This window comes from Eubalaena glacialis, chromosome 2 (genome assembly GCF_028564815.1).
Source record: "Eubalaena glacialis isolate mEubGla1 chromosome 2, mEubGla1.1.hap2.+ XY, whole genome shotgun sequence".
In the NCBI taxonomy this organism is placed as follows: domain Eukaryota; kingdom Metazoa; phylum Chordata; class Mammalia; order Artiodactyla; family Balaenidae; genus Eubalaena; species Eubalaena glacialis.
In genome coordinates this window covers 86402478-86424139 of record NC_083717.1, presented here as the reverse complement: position 1 = coordinate 86424139, position 21662 = coordinate 86402478, and positions in this window count along the sequence as shown.

Genomic DNA, 21662 nt, shown 5'->3' with positions numbered 1-21662 from the left:
TTGGAACAAGCTTTAGGCTATTATGGACCACTCTGAAGTGTGTGGGGTGCTAAAAACCCTCCCGGCTTCTGTCTTGTTGAATGTGAAGATCCCCGAGATGCAGCCGATGCTGTCCGAGAACTAGATGGGAGAACACTATGTGGCTGCCGAGTAAGTGTGGACCTGTGGAATGGGGAAAAGAGAAGTCGAAATCGTGACCGCCTCCTTGTTGGGGTCATCGCCCTCGAGATGATTATGGGAGGAGGAGTCCTCCACCTCCCACACATCTCCAAGATGGAGAGCCTTCTCTGTCAGCCAGAGCAGGTCCCTTTCTAGATATAGGAGAAGAGAGAGATCACTGTCCCAGGAGAGAAATCACAAGCTGTCCCGATCTTTCTCTAGGTCTCCTAGCCGATCTAGGTCAAATGAAAGGAAATAGAAGACCACTTTGCAAGAGGAGTGGTGTACAGGCAATAACTTCATTTGGCAGGAGTATGTACAGAAAATTCAAGTTTTCTTTGGGACTTCCGAAGCTTGGTGCACTTTTTAAATGTTTTGGTTGTTCACATTTGTTTGTCTCTTGGGACAGTGACACATAAAGGTGTCATTCTCTATGGTTTGAAATGGGTCATATGAGGCATGTAATATGAAGAATTGTTACCTTACAATGTTCCCTTAAGCAAAATTGAATTTGCTTTGAATTTTTGGTCTTGCCTAGACTGATAATAAAACTCTAACTCCTGCCCACCTAAAGTGTGATGTTTACTATTATGGAAACAACACTGGCAAACATTGAAAAGACTTTCTGTAGCTGGGATATGATATGCAGCTGTAGTTAAGCAAGCAGTCTTTAAAAGGTCCTGTGAACACAAGCCAGCAGGTAAAAATGAAAGCCGCACCCTTACCCTAGATTAGAGGTTTAATAATTCCACTAGTCTTCACACTGGACAAGAGGTTGTCCAGGGAGTTTAGAATCTAAGAAGTTTCAAGGAAGTTAGTTTACCTTTGAGTTAGGTCATAAGTCCCCTCTGTGATTGCTGTACATGAATACATAGCTCTTTGTAATATTTTTTGGAAATTTGAGATTATCAAGATACCAATGTCCTGCCAGATTAAGAGTATATTGTAGAGCTGAACTTTGAGTTACTGTGCAATTATTTTTTTTATGCTGTCATTTGTAATATGTTTTGTGAGAATCCTTGGGATTAAAGTTTTGGTTGCAACAGAAAAAAGAAAAGAAAAGAATCCGCCTGCCAATGCAGGGGACACAGGTTCAAGCCCTGGTCCGGGAAGATCCCAGGTGCCGCAGATCAACTAAGCCCGTGGGCCACAACTACTGAGCCTGCGCTCTAGATCCTGGGAGCCAGAACTACTGAGCCCCCGTGCCACAACTACAGAAGCCCGCACACAACGAAGACCCAACGCAGCAAAAAAAAAAAGACGATACTGGCCAGGTGATCAAGGGTAAAATCGTTTGTCATAAGTCCCGTTGATGGTGTGTATCCTTGATGTGACCTGAGGAGAATGGCATTTTTATCTCTGTCTGGATCTTCCGCCCCAAACCCCATAACTCTGGACCAACCATAAGAAAACATCAGAAAACAAACAGACAAACAAATTGAGGGACAAAATACCTGACCAGTCCTCCTCAAAACTTTCAAGGTATCAAAACCCAGAGACGTCTGAGAAATGTCACAGCCCAGAGGAGACTGGGACAGAAAAAGGATGTTAGGGGAAAACTAGGGAAAGTCTAATAAAGTGTGGACTTTAGTTAATAACAATGTATCCATCTTGGTTCCTTAGTTGGATAAACATGTCGTACTAACGTACTAACGTGTTGGAAATAGGGGTACTGGGTCAGGGTCCACGGCACTCTGTACACTCTGTACAGATCTTTGCAACTTTTTTGTAACTCCAAGCTATTCTAAAATTAAGCGAGTACTGAACAGAGATAAGAATGTTATTTCCCTGATTTGAACATGCCTGAGTTTCTTTTCATGGTCACATTTTTGCTATCTGGATGTGTCTTGGAATCAGTAGCAAAGGAGAGTTGCCAGCCCCTGGGAAGATGTGGGTGGTTTGCAGGTGGCTTGCTCTGGAGCTGAAGACCACGCTGGGAAGTCTGCAGCTTCGGGCTGCACTTAGAACCATGGGAGGGGATGGGCCAGCTCAGTTAGGGATGGAACCTATAAATAAAACTTTTTTCTTTTCCATTATGGCTTATCACAGGATATTGAATATAGTTCCCTGTGCTAGACAGTAGGACGTTGTAGTTTATCCATCCTATATTTAATAGTTTGCATCTGCTAACCCCAAACTCCCAATCCAACCCTCCCTCACTGTTTCTCCCCCTTGGCAACCACAAGTCTGTTCTCTATGTCTGTGAGTCTGTTTTTGTTTCGTAGACGAGTTCATTTGTGTCGTATTTTAGATTTCACATAGAAGTGAGATCATATGATATTTGTCTTTCTCTTCTGACTTACTTCACTTAGTATGATAATCTCTAGGTCCATCCACGTTGCTGCAAATAGCATTATTTCATTCTTTTTATGGCTGAATAATATTCCATTGTATATATGTACCACATCTTCTTTATCCATTCATCCATCAGTGGACATTTAGGTAGCTTCCATGTCTTGACTATTGTAAATAGTGCTGCAATGAACATTGGGGTGCATGTATCTTTTCTTTCTTTCTTTCTTCTTTCTTTCTTTCTTTCTTCCTTTCTTTCTTTCTTTCTTTCTTTTTCTTTCTTTCTTTTTTTCTTTCTATCTTTCTTTCTTTCTTTCTTTCTTTCTTTCTTTCTTTCTTTCTTTCTTTCTTTCTTTCTTTCTTTCTTTCTTTCTTTCTTTCTTTCTTTCTCTCTTTCTCTCTCTCTTTCTCTCTCTCTCTCTTTCTCTCTTTCTCTCTTTCTCTCTTTCTCTCTTTCTTTCTTTCTTTTTTCTTTCTTTCTTCTTTTATTGTCACACGGCATGTGAGATCTTAGTTCCCTGACCAGAGATGGAACCCATGCCCCCTGCACTGGAAGTGCGGATTCTTAACCACTGGCCCACCAGGGAAATCCCAGGGGTGTATGTATAGTTTTGAATTAGAGTTTTCTCTGGATCTATGCCCAGGAGTGGAATTGCGGGACCCTATGGCAGCTGTATCTGTTCCTGCACATCTCACATCAACCACCTGCACTCCAATCCTTGCTCTCAACGTCATCTTCGGGGAACCCAACCTGCGACAGGGACCTTGACAAGAAGAAATGGCTCAGGGAAAAGCTACCTGCACAGGGAGGAGATAGAGACCATCGCCCCTGGGGTGCGGCGGGGAGAGTGGGCACAGAGATTTGTCATTTCACTCCCGATACTTATCTCAGCCCTCCTGGCTGCCCCACTCTAGGTCACCTCGGGATACAGAGGTGACCCGGTTAGAGTCCCTGCCTGTGCAGGAATCTGGGGGCACCAGCGGGTCTGAATAATATTAGTGCAGGGTCTCCCCCATGGCACTGGGGTTATTTGGGGCAGGTCATCCTCTGCTGAGGGCCCCTCCTGGGCACTGTGTGGGGTTTAGCAGCATCCCTGGCCGCACCCATTTGATTCCAGGGGCCCCTCCCCCCCAGTTGTGACAACCACAGATTTTCCCCACACATCACGGAAGAACTGGGTGAGGCGGGGGCAGGATGGCCCTGGGTGAGGACAGCTGTGTTGAAGCAACCAGCCTGGCCCAGGGCAAGGTCTGCCCCAATCCCGTCAGTGCCTGCATTTAGAACTGCCCCTTTCCTCTCCCACCTCCCCTGCCCTGCAGTGGTCTCCGAGACATCATCCCCATGTAATAAATCACACCTTCTCAGTTTACTGTTTGCTGCCCTCGCTAGAATGTGAGCTCTTTGAGGACAGGGATTCTGTTATGTCCCCAGCACCTAGAAGAGTGTCTGCTGTGTAGTAGATGCTTCATAAATACTTGCTGAATAAAGGAGTTTAATAAAGGGATGAGTGGATGAATGAATGAAGGTTACAATGGAAGGAGGGGGGAGATTCCCTTTCTGGCTCTCGGTGGTTGGGAGATCAAGTGAAAGATCCATCCTAAATAGGCTGACCAGCCTTCTGGTGTTCCCCGGGACTGAGGGTTTCCCCAGAGTTCCAGCGCTGAAACCTGAGCGGTCTTGGGCAAACTTGGGGTGGGTGTTGGTCACCCTATCTAAACACAGTAACAATTCCAGCTGCAATAGCAATGGCCAATGACCTCTACGGTCTTATTGACCATGCACAGTTCTTTACCTGGCGGGGAAGGGTGGGCCAGGATCGGAATTCTGGTGATCCAGGGCGGGTGAGGGCACACCCCGGGCTTGTGTAGGGGAGTCCAGGAAGGTTCTGGAGGAAGGTTCTGGAGGAAGTGACAGTGACACAGGAAGGAGGGAGGAGTCTAAGGAAGAACGTCCCACATGACAACGTGTGCCAATGGCCCTGGGCCCAAGGTCACACCTGACCAGGGCTTGCTTTTTTTTTTTCTAATTTACTTTTTCCCACATGGATATGCAATTGTCCTAATGCCATTTATTGAAAACTCCTTAATTTCCCCACTTTCTATCATATCAAGTTCTCATATATCTGTTTCTGGACCTTTATTCTATACCATAGAGCTATACGTCCCATCCTTGCACCACTAGGGCTGTTTCATCACTATAACTTTATTTTTTATTCATTTATTTTTTTTGGCCGTGCTGTGCGGCATGTGAGATCTTATTTCCCTGACCAGGGATCAAACCCGCGCCCCCTGCAGTGGAAGCTCGGAGTCTTAATCACTGGATCTCCAGGGAAGTCCCTAGGGCTTGCTTTGACATCCATCGAATGGTGGCAGGTGGGCACGGGGAGCAGCTGTCTGTGAGCCATCCTGTGTAGAAATGCATTGTGGAGGGGAGGACAGATGGAGCGGGAGGGGAAGAAGCGGAGGAGGGAGGGAGGGAGGGAGGGCGGGCGAGAGACAGGCAGAGAGTTTCCAGAGACAATAGCTCTGGCCGTGTGCTAGGGCATGAAAGCTGAAAATAGCTCCTAGTGCCGGGAGCCTTGGAGCCAGAGCCTGGGAGCCAGGGTGACTGGCTCTCCTCCCTGGTGTGTGTGTGTTGGTGGGGGGGGGGTGGCTCTGGGTTTCTCAGGCTGGGAATGGGGTGCACAGAGCAGGGACGGAGCAGGGACCCTTCTCTCGGGGACCTCGTGGGCCATCCTCAGCTCACAAAGCTGAGCCACTCCTGGCCCTACGAGTGGGGGTCTTATCCTCCCTGTCCCCTGGATCATACCCCCTCACACACAACTTCCCTGTGTGTGTTCCCAGCAACCAAGAGAATCTGTTTTTAAAAGATTTGGGGGAGGGGGTAAACATACAAACAAGAGCAGAATGGATACTTTTTCAGAATGTGAATGGCTCTGTGTAAGCCCACCCCCAGGGTAACCACAGTCCTGACCTCTAACACCCTTGACGAGTCAGCCTTGGTCTGGGCTTGCGGACCCACGAAAGCTTCCTCATCCGCTCCTTCAGATCCCATCTCTCCCTCGACGTCTTTGTGAGAAGCACGCGGGGAAGTGGGACTGCTAGGCTGTACTGCTGCTAGAACTCCACCTGGGTTCCACCAGGCTCCAGCCCCCCGCCCTGTGCACCTCTCTGATCCTGAGGCACCTCAACTGGTAGGAGCCACATCACCTTCCCTCCTGGGATTTGTGACACTTAAGGGAGACACCGAAAGGACAAGCCTTTGGCTCCCTGGCTGGCGAAGAGCAGGTACTCAATTGTCATAAGTGTCCGTATCAGTGAGGGTTCTCCAGACAAACAGAATCCATAGGGTGTGTGTGTGTATATACACACACACATACATATGTACACGCATAAAAAAATATACAGCTGTGTATATATGCAGTATGCATACACACATATACACATATAGTATATACAATACACACATACATATATACACACATATAAAATGCAGTTTGTATATATACAGTATGTATACACACATATACACATAATATATACAATACACACATACATATACACTATACATACACACATATAAAATGCATAGTTTGTATATATACAGTATGTACACATACGTATAACATATGCAATATACACACCTAGGTACATATATATCATACATATATACACACATACAAAGATATCTAGGTGTGTATTAGACAGTATACGTACATACACATATAATATATGCAATACATACACGTACATACATATAGACACACATATACACCTACATATAAAAGCATATAGCATAAAAATATATATGTACTGTATATATAGATTCATCGTATATATACATACATATATCATATATATAAGATATATACACATACATATATACAATGTATACACACACATACACACCTATATGTAAATATGCGCATGTACATACACATATAAATACATACGCAAGTGTGTATATAATAGTATATACATATATACATATAATACCTAGAAACATATACACATACAGGTATACAACATATATACACACCTATATATAAATATACACTGTATACATACATACAGTGTACATATACTGTATATATACAGACACCCATATATCAATATATGGGTGTCTGTATATATACAGCATGTTCACATTTATAATATGTATACTATATATATACACATACATACATGTATACAATATATACACACAAATATATAAGCTTGTATGTATACTGTATATAGTACTTACACATATACTACAAACGCACGCACATATAAACATGTGTATACATATATATAATACGTATACACACGTATACAAATTAATAGGCTTGTATATATTCAGTATTTTTACATATACAGTTTTGTTTTAAGGAGTTGACTCATGTGACCGTGAGGCAGGCAAGTCAGGGCAGGACTCTGGGCTGGAGACACAGGGAAGAGCTGATGTCCCAAGGCCATTGGAGGAACAGTTCCCTCTTTCTACGGAACCTCATTTTTCTCTCCAGTCCTTCAACTAATGGACGAGGCCCACCCACGCCGTGGCATTGACAATCTCCTTTACGCAAAGTGGACCAATTTCAGTGTTCATCTCTTCTGAAAAATACCTTCCTGGCCACATCTGGAATAATGTTGGTGGTTGCCGGGGCCCCACGCAGTGCACACATGAGATTAACCATCCCCGTGGCGATGATGACACTTTATTTTCTCCCTTGACCATTGTCACTACTATTCCAATTAAAATGGCAGCGCCATGAGGACAGGGCATTTCCTTTTTTGCCAGTACTGAGCGTCCAGGGTCTGGTGCCTAGCATAGGCTAAATACACAGCATTTTTGTGAACAGAAGCCGGGATTCCAGCTGTCATATTTAATGAGGAATTATAGTCTTATTATTCGGGGGGAGGTGTCATGGTACGTCAAGGGCGGGAGTCGAACCCGCCACCCCAGGCCCCGAGGGATCTCCCCGGGTCCCCACTTCGGGCCGGTGGGTGTGGCCGGGGGCAGCCGAACACGTGCTTGCGTGCGTGCGTACGTGCGTGCGTGAGAGGGGGCGTGTCCACGGGGCGGGCGGTGCTCGCCGCGAGTGAGTGGTTCAGTCCGGCCCTGGCCCATTGTGCTTGCTTCACGCCGGCCCCAGTTGGCAGCAGCGCTGGAGGCCCCGGGCCTGTGACCACAAAGAGGGAGCCGGGGGCCTGACGGGAGCGCGGCGGCGGCGGCTGAGGCCCAGGCCAGGCCCCCTCCCCTCAGCCTCCCGCCCGCCTGCCCCGCCCCCGCCGGCGGCGCCCCGCCCCTCCCCCAATCGCCAGACTAGCCTGGTGCGGGGGCCGCACGCGAAGACATGGGGGAGAAACTGAGGCTGCAGTCGCCCGTGGGGGCCGAGCCCGCCATCTACCCGTGGCTGCTGCCGGTCTACGTGAGTGCCGCCCGTCCCCTCTTCCCGGACCCCTGCCTCTCTTCCCCCACGGCGCGCGCTGAGCCCACCAAGAAACGGAGCGACTCGAGTCGCCAGACCCTCTTTGGAGACCCCTTTCCCACCCCGCTGTGGTTCTCCACGGCCGTTTCCAGCCCCCGCGCACAGGGTGGGCAGAGGGGAGCCGGGGCCGGCCGGGGGCGCAGACTCGGCCGCGGGGACCCCGCGCTTCCGAGGGGCACCTGAGCTGGTCTGCCGTTGGCTCTGTAGGTCTGAGGACCCCGGTCCCCCCCGGCCTGGACTGCTGGCAGGCTTGCCCTTCCGTACTTTATGATCTGACACGTCGGGTTTCTTTTTCCTGACCAGCTTTACCAGACTTTACCTGACCAGCTTTACCCACGTCCCCTGATAATGTGTTAGATATTCAAGTTTTAGGGCCCGGTCCCAGCCCTATGGAATCAGCAACTCTGGTGGGGCTCAGTGATCTCTGTTATAACAGGCCCTCCAGATGATTTTTATTCACCTTAAAGTTTGAAAATATCTGCATCGTCAGCTGGCCAAAGCGTCCACCAGCAGGTGAAGGGGAGTGGCGCCTGGAAAAGATAGGGACTAGCCAAGGCAAGTACAGCAGCATTTGCCATGGTAGTAATGGAGAATGCCTTTTCTCCACTGGTTGGCACAGACTAGTATCTGGGAGCAGTGGCAGGGTTATTTAGGATGCTTTACATTTCAATGTAGAGTGACCGCTGTCCTGGTTTGCCAGGGACTTCCCCTGTGTGAGCACTTAAAATCTCATCCTGGCAAACCCCTTAGCCCTGGGTTTGAAAAACTTAGGGAATAACATGAAATTTAGGGGAAACATGATCTAGGTTTTGGGCAAGTCACAAGTGCTAATTAAAGCTAAGCAAGTATGGACAACATCTAGCCTTCTTTACCCCCTTGCGGGGAGGTAAATCTGATTGGGTGAAAGGACTTATTGTTAAGAGATCTTTGTAGAAACATCCCCTTCTGCTTAGTCCGCTGGTTCTCAGTTCTGGCTAGACATTGGCATTGTCTGAGGAGATTTAAAATGATTTTATTGGTCTAGGATGACCAACTGTCGGTGTGAGGGTTTTTAAAAAGTGCTTCAGATGATTCTAATGTGCAACCAAATTTAGGTGTCACTGCTTAAGCTTTTGAACCGCTGCTACATATTTTCACCTCATCTTCCTATGAGAATATCCAACTGTAGTTGAGGTTTGTTTTTTTCTTTTTCTTTTTTTAACTGTCTTATTATAAGATTTATTGTCTTAAATAAGATTGAATGTACAGAAAATCCTGCTAGTCCATCTGGTATAGCTGGATACCCAGAATAATATCGTTAAGATATATACCATTTAAGTATTGTGACTGGCCTTTTAAAAATTAACATATGCATTAAATTAGTATTGATAGTATAGATCTCTCTCGAAGTTGTCATGTTGGGGAGCTATACCTCTAATCTGCTGCCATTGCTAAATATCTGGACACCTCTTATTAGGAATTGCTTTTAAAAATCTTTAGGGATTAAAACCAAGATTGCTGTATTATTTGTACTGGGACCACAAAAACCTCACAAAGTTCCCCCGCTGTACCTTCTACCTCCATCTCTAACCCTTGGCAACTTCTAATCTGTTCTCCATCTCCACAGTTTTGTTATTTTAAGAATAATATGTAAACATAATCATGAATTACTTAATCTTCGGAGATTGGCTTTTTAAAATTTTTCCCTCGGCATCATTCCCTTGAAGTTCATTTCAATTTTTGCATATATTAATAATTTGTTCCTTTTTGTTGCTCGGTAGTATTCTATCATAAGATTTTATCACAATTTGTTTCAACATTCACCCATTGAAAGACATTTGGGTAGTTGCCAGTTTTTGGCTATTATAAATAAAACTGCTATGAACATTTATGTGTAAGTTTCTGTGGGAACTTCGTTAAGTTTTTGTTTCTTTTGGATAAATGCTCAAGAGTACAATTACTGCATTGTAGGGTGAATCTACTTTTAGGATTAAAAGAGACTGTCAAGCTGTTTCTCAGAGTGGCTAAACCATTTTATTTTCCCACCAGTGATGTGATATAATTTTTCTACGTACTCGCCAGCATTTGATGTTGTCACTATACTTTAATTTTAGTTATTCTCTGATATCTCATTATGGTCTTAATTTGCATTTCCCTGATGGCTAACGATGTTGAACATCTTTTCATGTGCTTCTTTGCCATGTGTATATTCTCTTCCATGAAATGTCTGTTCCTGTCTTCTGCCTATTTTCTAGTTGGATTTTTTTAAGTTGTTTGGAGAGTTCTTTGTATATTATAGATACAAGTCATTTGTCTCATATGGGATTTTCAAATATGTTTTCCCATTGTGTAATTTGAGTTTTCATCCACTTAAAAGGATCTTCTATGAAGCATTTTTAACTCATTTTGATGAGATCCAATTTATCAGTTTTTGCTTTTATTGATCATACTTTCGGTGTCAAGTCTAAGAATTATTCACCTAGTTCTAGATGCCAAAGATTTTCTCCTATTTTTTTTTCTAAAAATGTCCTGCTTTTACATTTAAGATTATGATCCACTTTGATTTAATTTTTGTGTAAGGTGTGTAAGGTTTAGGTTAAGGTTCATTTTTTGTTTGTTTGTTTTTGTCGAGGGATGTCCAACTGTTTCAGTACCATTTTTTGAAAAGTCTATTCTTCCTTGATAGCTTTTGCACTGCTGTCAAAAACAAGTTAAATGTATTTATGTCAGTCTATTTCTGGGTTCTCTGTTCCATTCCATTGATCTATGTATCTACCCTCCATCATTACTGCAAAATCTTGAAATTGGGTGGATTAATTCCTCCCATTTTAATCTTCCTTTACAAATTGTTTTAGCTATTCTTCAGCCTCTTCTTACCATATAAATCTTAGAATAAGCTTGTCTATATCCACAAAAACCTTGAGGTCATTTTAAGAGTAATTGTGTTAAGCCTCTTAACTTGGGGAGAATTGACATCTTTATTATGTTGTGTTTTCTAATCCATGAACAAGGTATATCTCCCTATTTGTTTGGGACTTTTAAAATTTTCTTCATCAGCATTTTGTAATTTTCAGTATAGAGGTCCTATAAATGTCTTATTGGGCTTATATTTAAGTATTTATTTAAGTCAGTTGTAAATGGCATCACATATTTTTATTTAAGCTTCTACACATTTGTTATTAATATATAATTTGATAAAATTGTGTTGATCTTGTACTCTAAAACATTTACAAACTAGTATTATTTCTCAAGCTTTTTGTGGATTCCTTGGTATTTTCTCCATTTAGATTATCATCTCATCTTCAGATATAGACAGTTTTAGTTTTCCTTATTCAATATAATAGGATATATTACTATTCAACATTCAGTAGGATATATTCCTTCCTATTCAACATAGTAGGAATAGTCCTTTTATCTTTTAAATACATTTTTAAAAAATTTCACTTTTCAATTTATGTATTTATTTATTTTTGCTTTATTTTCTTACTAGAACCTCCAGTAATATATTTAATAAAAGTGGTGAGAGCAGATATCGGTGCCTTGTTTCTGATCTTACAGAGAAAGCATTCAGTCTTTCACAGTTAAATATAATGTCGGTATAGGTTGTTTGTAGATCATCTTTATGAGTTTCAGGATGTTCCTTTTCTATTCCTAGTTTGCTTGGAGTTTTTTTTCTTCTTTTTTTAAAATCATGAATGGGATTGGATTTTGTCAAATGCTTTCTCTGCATTAATGGATAGGATCACATGACTTTTCCCCCTTAATCTATTGGATATGGTGGATTACATTGTTTGATTTTCAAATATTTAACCAACTTTGCATAACTGGAATAAATACCACTTGGTCATGGTATATTATTCTTTTTATATATTTCTGGATTTAATTTGCTAATATTTGGCTGAGGATTTTTACAGCCAATTTCATAAAAAATATTGGTCTGTAGTTTTCTTCTTTCTATACTACCCCTGTCTGGTTTTGGTATCAAGGTAATACTGGCTTCATAAAATTAATTAGGAACTGTTCCCTCTACTTCTATTTCTTATCAAGTCATGTAAAATTGGTGTTAATTCTTTAAGTCTTGGGTGAAAGTGAAACATCTAAGCCTGAATATTTCTTTTGGGAGTTTTTAAATGAAAAATCAGTGTTTCTAATGGTTACAGGAAAATTGAGATTATCTATTTCATCTTGGCTGAGTTTTAGTAGTTTTGGGTGTAGAAGCATTGGTCCATTTCATCCACATTTTTGAATTTATAGTGTAGACTTGTTCATAATAGCTTGTCCCTTATTAACCTGCAGGATATGTCATGGTATCCCTGGTTGCATTTCTGATATCTGTGATTTGTGCCATCTCTCTTTTTATCTTTATCAGTCTTGCTACATCTTTATTGATTAGATTGTTTATTTCAAAGAACCAGCCTTTTGTTTCATTGATTTTTCCCCCCTATTTTCCTGTTTTCAGTTTCATGGATTTTTGTTTCATCCTTATTATTTCCTTCTTTCTGCTTGTTTAGTGTTTTTTCCTCTTCCATTTTTACTATTTTAATATAGAAAATTAGATTATTGCTTTGAAATATTTTCTTTCCCAATTTAGTCCTATAAACTTCCCTTTCAGCATTGCTTTCACTTCATTCCACAAACTTTGATCCGTTATATCTCCATTTTCTTTTATTCTATGCATTTAAAAATTTTTCCTTGACTTTTTACCCATGAGTTATTGGGAATTGTGATGTTTAGTTTTCATGTGATTGAAGATTTTCCTGTTGTCTTTCTGTTATTGATTTCTAGTCTGATTCCATTATGGCTAGAGAACATACTCTCTATGATTTTAATTCTTTTAAATCTGCTAATTTTTTTATCACCCAGTATATGGTATATGAGTGAATGGTCCATGGACACTTGAATATGTATTCTGCTTTTATTGAGTGTGTTCTTTAAATGTCAGTTATATCCTGTTGATTGATGATGTTTTCAGTTCTTCCATATCCTTGCTGATTTTTCTCTCTGGTAGTTCTATAAATTGCTGTGTTGAAGTCTCAAATAATAATTGTGGATTTAAAATTTTCTCCTTTTACCTTTTTCAGTGTTTGCTTCATGTGTTTTGAAGTTCTGTTGTTTGGTGCACACACATTTAGTATCACTAGGTCATCTAGGTGGATTATTCCTGTTATCTTTATGTAATGACCCTCTTTGCCCCTATTAATTTCCTTTGCTCTGAAATCTACTTTATCTGATATTAATATAGCTATTCCTGCTTTTTCTGATTAATGTTCATATGATATATCTTTTTCATCCTTTTACTTTGAACTACCTATATCATGATGTTTAAAGTAAGCTTCTTATAGACAGTATATAGTTGGATCATGCTTGTGATTTTTTCATCTACTCTTCCAATCTCTGTCTTTGACTTGGTTATTTAGATCATTTACAGTTAATATAATTATTGCTATGTTAAAGATTAGGTCTACCATTTTATTTTTTGTTTTGTCTTTTACCTTAGTTTCTCAATCCTGTGTTTCTCTTATTTTGCCTTCTTGTGCGTTACTTAAACATTTTTTAATAAGTGCATTTTAATCTAATTTATTTATAATCATTTGTGTATACTGTTTGTATAGTTTTCTTAGTGGTTGCTTTTGGCATTACACTATACATATGTAACTTATCATAGCCTACTGGAATCAGTGTTTTATTACTTCAAGTGAAGTTTCAAAATTTTACTTCCGGGCCTCCCTGGTGGCGCAGTGGTTGAGAGTCTGCCTGCCAATGCAGGGTACACGGGTTTGAGCCCTGGTCTGGGAAGATCCCACATACCGCGGAGCAACTGGGCCCGTGAGCCACAACTACTGAGCCTGCGCGTCTGGAGCCTGTGCTCCGCAACGGGACAGGCCGCGACAGTGAGAGGCCCGCGCACCGCGATGAAGAGTGGCCCCCGCTTGCCACAACTGGAGAAAGCCCTCGCACAGAAATGAAGACCCAACACAGCTAAAACAAATAAATAAATAAATTTATAAAAAAAAAAAAAAAAATTTTACTTCCATTTAGGTCTCTTAATATTCCCCAGTTTTAAAGTATGATTTTCTGTAGTATTTCCTTTATGTACATTGAGAACCACATCAGATGGTGTCATAATTTTTGCTTTGACCATCATATAGAATTTAAGAAACTCATGAGGCTAATGATAGTCTCTTATATTTACCCCATTTGTTTTCACCCATTCCATTGTTCCCCTTTTCTTTCTGAAGTTCCCAGTCTTCTGTTATTGTTTTTTTATGTTTTCATAACAGTAGGTGATATCTGGGCTTTCCAGTGCCATTGGATATGAGTTTCAGGAAACACTGAGCCTGGCTCACTTGATGCTACTGAGTTGGAGGGTTTGTATATGTTGGGCCTGTTGGCACAGCAGATGCTAGCAGATTAGACTAATGTTGATGGGACTAGTGCCACAGGAGAATGCATTCCCACTCAGGCTATGCTGCTGCTACAGTAGATCAAATCCCCCTCTACCCCAAGTGTGGGGCAGTGACCTGCTGCTGTCACTGTTTCTTTATTAGGCTGCTTTTGCCTCAAGTGTGTGGTGGGATCCCTTGGAAGCTGCTGCTGCTGTCAATCACAAGGTTAAATTCATTTTAGAAATACTTAAATATAAATATATAGCCTGGCTCTTGTAGGACCTCTGTATTTGTTTTTTATTGCTTTCATACGAATTACCACAAATTGAGTGACTCAAAACAACATAAATTTATTACCTTACAAGTCTGACATTGGTCTCAATTGAGTAAAGTAAAAGTGTTGGCAGGATCGACAGATGAATGGATAAAGATGTGGCACATATATACAATGGAATATTACTCAGCCATAAAAAGAAATGAAATTGAGTTATTTGTAGTGAGGTGGATTGACCTAGAGACTGTCATACAGAGTGAAGTAAGTCAGAAAGAGAAAAACAAATACCGTATGCTAACACATATATATGGAATCTAAAAAAAAAAGAAAAAATTGTTATGAAGAACCTAGGGGCAGGACAGGAATAAAGACTCAGCCATAGAGAATGGACTTGAGGACACAGGGAGGGGGAAGGGTAATCTGGGATGAAGTGAGAGAGTGGCATGGACATATATATACTACCAAATGTAAAATAGCTAGCTAGTGGGAAGCAACCACAAAGCACAGGGAGTGGAATCCTGCAGTGTTTGCTGATGGGTCATTTTGGAAGAGCTGACTTTCAGTCTGAAGCTCTGCCTGTTTGCATCTGAAGAATCTGCATTTAAGGAGAGGGTGTATGAGGAAGGGGGTGTAGGAGGGACAAAGGTGTCCGCGGTGCAGATGAGCCAGGACCTGACCAGCTGCCTTTTGGGTCCTTTGGTCCCATCTCTTGGTGTGTGCTTCATCTGCATCTTCACTGTCCCCGCTGGCACCCCTGGGGTGTTGTTGTCTGAGTGAGATTCCCCTGGTGCCCCTGCTCTCCTCCCCTCCTCCTGCTGGTTGGGGAGGGAACTGCTTGCTGTGTGTCTCTACTCCTGAGGCACGAAGGACCCTGTAGCATGGACCTGCAGAGTGTGGGGTGTGGTCCCAAGAGCATGGGGCCCACATAGGACACAACATTGGGGAGTGACAAGTATTAGGGCTGCCTCATCACTGACAGGGAATGTTGCCCAGATCCTGCTCGGGAGGGTGTGGTGGGTGGCCTGGGACCCTAGAGGCCCCATTCCTATCCTGGAGCTTGGAGAGTGCATCCCCATGGGCTCCAGATTCACCCCATATCTCAGCCATTTCCCTCTGTCCTGTCTTTGAACTCAGGAAAACGAGCTCTCTTGTCCACAACATAGGCCTGGTCCTGTTGGTATTAGGATTCTTTAAGTTAGGCGTCCTGGGATAGCTCTTTTTAGGCCTGAGAAGGAACAACTCAGGAGTGTACAACAATTTCAGATGAAACTAATATTCAATGACTATCTCCAACTACTCGGTTGTTGACTTCTATTAGTCATTATTCTCCTGGTTTTAGCTCTGATGTGGGAATTACAGAGGAGTCAACATTTAAATCTTCATAATCTGTGTATTTGTAGCTTCAGTATCATTACTGACCCATAGTTTTTATGGTTTGGGAAGAGTTATTGATTTCATGTATCATGTAAAGGATTCACAATGATGATAGGGCAATTAAGATTACAATAATGGCTAGTAAATTGTTCACATTTTCTCTACCTGTGCATCTATTGTATGCATATGAGTTAGTTTAGATGTCAATATTAGTGAAATGATATAGATGACTAGAGAACTTATTTTAAAAATCACTATTCATGTGTGATGATGAAAATGTAAACGTTCTTCCATTATCGGTGATGTTATATCTTGAGAGCGTAGATGAAATTGATATGCCTTAGTGATATACAGGATTTTAGCCTATGATTTAACTTTGACAAAGCTACATCACTTTTTACTTTTATCTCATTTATTGAGAAAGACATAATTGTTATGGTGTTGGCTTGAAACTGGTTGAGAAGGACTTGAGTCCTTCCTTATTTTACATTTACATAGGTAGGATCTTGAAACATAGGATATGGTGGAGGGCATTCGTGTAACCTTTCTAGGTTAGGAGTAGCAATTTCCACTGCTAAGACTTCTTGTTTAGACACAAATGCTTTTCAAAGTATGAAGATTATTAGCATTACTGCTGCTACTGAGATGAATGAGCCTAAAGACAAAATATTTCATGTGGTGTGTGCCTCAGGGTACTCAGACTAACGTAGTGACATCCCTGAGAGGCCAAGAAAGTGCTGCAGGAAGTCATATTTACTACTACAAATATACTTGTGAAGTGAATTTTTGCTCATGCTGAGTTAACTGTATAACCTGAGAATAGTGGGAATCAGTGTAGGAAGCCTCCTATAATAGTGAAGACTGCTCCCATGGACATTAGGTCATGGAAGTGTGCTACTACATAGTATGTATGCTGGAGGACAATGCCTGGGGGTGAGTTGGCTAAGATGATTCCTGTCAAACCACCTACTGTAAAAAGAAAAACTAAAGCCTAAAACTCATAGTATAGTGGGAAGTCATATAATATTACCTCCGTGAACAGTTGCTAACCAGGGACTTCCCTGGTGACGCAGTGGTTAAGAATTCGCCTGCCAATGCAGGGGACATGGGTTCGAGCCCTCGTCTGGGAAGATTCCACATGCCGTGGAGCAAAAAGCCCGTGCGCCACAACTACTGAGCTGCCCTCTAGAGCCCACAAGCCACAACTACTGAAGCCCACGCGCCTAGAGGCTGTGCTCTGCAACAAGAGAAGCCACTGCAATGAAAAGGCCGTGCACCACAACCAGAGAAAGCCCACGTGCAGCAACCAAGACCCAACGCAGCCAAAAAAAAAAAGAAAAGAGAAAAAAAATTAAATAAAGAGTTGTTAATCAGCTAGATACTTTTACTCCTGTAGGGATAGAAGTAATTATGGTAGCTGATGCAAAGTATGCTCCTGAGTCGACAGCTATCCCTATGGTAAACATATGATGGGCCCACGAGAGAAATCCTAAAAAGCCAGTGGACATGACTCATACTAGTCCCAAATAGCTGAAAGGCACTTTTTGTCCTAAATAGTATGTAATGATATGTGAGATTATAACAAATCCTGGTAGGCCATGAATACAGACTTCAGGGTGACCAAAGAGTCAAAATAGGTGTTGGTATAGGATTCGGTCTCCTCCTGCAGGGTCAAAGAAAGTAGTGTTTAGATTTCTGTCTCTTAACAGTATGGCAATTCTGGCTGCTCAGACTGAGAGTGGTAATGATAGTAATACGGCTATAGTTGGGAAAGATTAAACAAATACTGGTGTTTGGTATTGGGATATGACTGATGTTTTGTATTAAAGACTATAGTAATAAAAGTAATAGCACCAAGAATTGAAGAGACACCTGCTAAATGTAAGCAGAAAATGGTTAGGTCGACAGAGGCTCCTTCATGGGCCAGATTGCAGGCTAGAGCTGAATATACGGTTCCACTTGTACCAGAACCAGCTTCTACTATTGGTGATATGAGTAGGAGTAAGAATGATGGGGGAAGTAGTCAAAAGTTTATATGATTTATTTGGAGAAATGCTACTTTTGGTGTCCGAGTTATTAGTGGCCCAAGTCAGTTTTCAAAGCCTGCAATCATAATGGGTACAACTATAAAGAAAATTATTACAAGTGCAGGGACTGTTATGACTACCTTACAGATTTGGGCATCTCCAAGTAGCGCTCCAGGTTAGCATAGCTCAGCCAGGATTAATATACTTAAGGCGCTGCCTGCTACTCCAGCTCAAGCACCAAATAGTAAAGATAAAATGCCGATATCTTTGTGATTTGTTGAAAATAATCAGCAGTGTATGAACAGAGGTAAAATGACTGAGTTAGCATTAGACTCTAAATCTAAAGACAGAGATTGAGCCCTCTTTCTGGCAAACCCTGTGGTGAATCAACAAATTGAATTGTAACTGGAGAGAAGCAGCTTCAATTCTGCCGGTGATTTTCCTGCCTTTTTTTTTTCTTCTTTTTTCTTTCTCAAAGGCAGGAGAAGTAGATTGAAGCCAGTTGACTAGATGATTTGCCTGTTAACTAAAATTTCCTGGGGTTAAAACTCATCAATCTCGTAAGGATTTGGCTTAGTTACAATGTTTGCTTTGCATTCAGTTGATGTAGGATAAAGTCCTGCAGTCCTTATTTTTAGAAATTAAGTAAATTGTACTTTTTTAGGGTTTTGAAAGCTCTTGGTCTAAACTAACCTAAATTCCTAGTCCAGCACTGATAGGACGGGTGTTATGGGTAGTAATCGTGTGGCTATTATGATGAGTAATGATAGGAAAGTTATTTGTTTTGTATGTTCAAATTGTTGTACTTTTGTGTTGTTTAATGAAGGGAATATAGTTAGTGATGTGGATTATGTTAGCTTCAAGTAGAAATATATGCTGAGGACTGCTGTGATGGCTATTAGTGTTGGTAGAATGATGTTATCATTTTTGTTATCTCTTGGATAATTATTCATTTGGGTCAAAACCCTGATAATGGTGGGCGACCTCCTAATGACACTATAATGCTGAGGATAAGGATCCTGATGGGAGGTGTTTTATCTCATGTGTGTGATAATGATACTCTTGTAGTACATGATCTGGGTATAAATAGGAAGAAGATAGTGTTGTTATGATATAAATTAGTATGTTTAGGATTGTTATACTTGGAATATACATGATAATAGCTGTTATTCATCCTATATGGGCAATTGATGAGGAGGCTGTAATTTTTTCCAGGTGAGTATGGCTAAGTCTGCCTCAGCGTCCAACTATGGTTTATAATATCACTATGATTAACAGTATGTTTAGGTTGATGGATGGTGACATGTGGTATAAAACTGATAGGGGTGCAATTTTGTCATGTTGATAGCATCAGGCCTGCTGTTCATGGAATGCCTTGAGTTACTTTGGGCACTCAGAAGTGAAATGGGGAAAGTCCTACTTTAGTGACAAGGACGATTGTCATGATAGTGGATGCTGCTGGATTAAAGATTTTTGTAATTCATTGTGTTCTTTGACCAGAGTATATTAGATTAATGATAATAGCCATTATAAGTAGTATTGATGTGGTGGATTGTTTTAGAAAATATTTGTGGGATGCTTCTGTAGCTTATGGGTTCATGTTTTTTATTAGAATGGGGATACCATTAACCAGTGTGAGCTTGTTACTACAATTATATTTCCTGAAATAATGGTCAGTAGAATGATAGTAAAAACAATGAGAGTTTATTAGTACAGGAAGGATATACAACAATATTTTGGGGGTATGGGCCTTGAAGCTTTCTTAGAGAACCTTACTATATAGCATTGTGGTGTAATGTGGTAGCATGGAGAATGTAAAATTCTTAGAAATAAGTTCAATTCCAGGAATAAGCGCATTTAAACCTCTATCATTTACTTTATCAAAGTAACTCTTTAGTGAAACATATTTCTTAAGTTTGCTGTGGGTTGCCTGGTATGATGACAGGTAGTGAAAACTCTCATATACATAGGGCTAATGTTAGTAGTAAAAAAATTTTATGAGAGATGTATACGTTGATCATATCAAAATTGTGGGTAGGATGCTCGAATTCATAGAAAGGAGATTGTTAGATGTGTTTTAATGATGACTTGGGCTGTATATAATTCTGGCACGTAGGGATTGTTGAATGCTCCTAAAAATAGAATGTTGTGGAAATGTTTATTATAAGGAAATTGACATATTCTCTAGGAAGGACGGGGTGAATGGGCCTGCTACAGTTTCTACATTGAAGACATATACAGGTTTTGATTCTACTTCTGTTAAATCAAGTGGGGTTCATTGGATTTCTGCTACTGCGGAGATAATCAAATTCTGGGTAGGGGTCAGGAGAAAATTAGTCATAGGTGTTCTTGTGTAATAAATACTGTTGAAATTGTAAATGATCCATTTAGCAGTAGGACTGAGAATAGAATAACTGCTAACAAGACTTCATATGAGATTGTCTGTGCTACTGTCTGTAGAGCTCCAGTGAGTAAGTATTTTGAATCTGAAGCTCATCCAGATCAGAGGATGGAATAAATGGCTAGGCTTGATATGGCTAATATAAACAGTATGCCTACATTTATATTAATTAGTGGATAAGATATGGGAAGAGGAATTCATGTTGTGAGAGCCACGGTTAAGGCTAGCATTGAGGCAATAATATATAAATTGATGATGTTGATGGTCATGGTGGTTCTTTAATAAATAATTTGAATGTCTCAGTAATGGGTTGTAATAATCCATAGGGGCTGCTGACTTTTGGCCCTTTCTGGATTTGTATATAGCCTAGGATTCTCCATTTAGTTAATATGAGGAATGTTATGGTGAATTAAATTGGGTACTTTGTGAAAGCATGTTGATTATAAACATATTCTTAGGAAGAGAACTTGAACCACTGCAGATAAATGTTTCAGTCTTACTTAATTACCGGGCTCTGCCACCGTAACAAACCCTGTTCTACAGTAGGGTATGTATAAATTAATTGAATGTAGATTATATCATCATTTAGTTTGAAGACATTTTGTAAAGTAAGCCGTGTTGCTCTTGTCCTTTCATACTGGAAGAAATCTGCAATAGACAGAAACCAACCAGGATGACTCCAGTCTGAACTCAGATCACGTAAGACTTTAATCGTTGAACAAACAGACAATTCATAGCAGTTATACCATTGAAATGTCGTGATCCAGCATCAAGGTCATAAACCATATTGCCCATATGAACTCCAGAATACAATCACACTGTTATCCCTAGTAAAACTTGTTCCGTTGATCAGTGTTTTAGAAGAACAGGTGATAAAGCATTTTGACCAGCTGGTCTAAATTTTAATCACTCAGAGGCGGTTTTATTCTCCAAAAAATAAATGGCGCACGGGCTCAAGGCGCACCGGCTTCAGTAGTTGTGGTGCGCAGGCTCAGTAGTTGTGGCCCACTGGCTTAGTTGCTCCGTGGCACATGGGATCTTCCCGGACCAGGGATCGAACCCCTGTCCCCTGCATTGGCAGGTGAATTCCTAACCACTGCATCACCAGGGAAGTCCCAGAATCGCAGTCTCCCTTTTAATATACCTTAAGCCCAAAGAATCCATGGAATATTGTTACTGAAAATAAGACAATAAAATATTGTAAGGACTATAACAGAAGCATATAGTACACAGTTCATATAGACATATCCCAAGCAGTTACAAAGTATATTAAAAGGGAGGCTGCAATTTTAAAAGAAT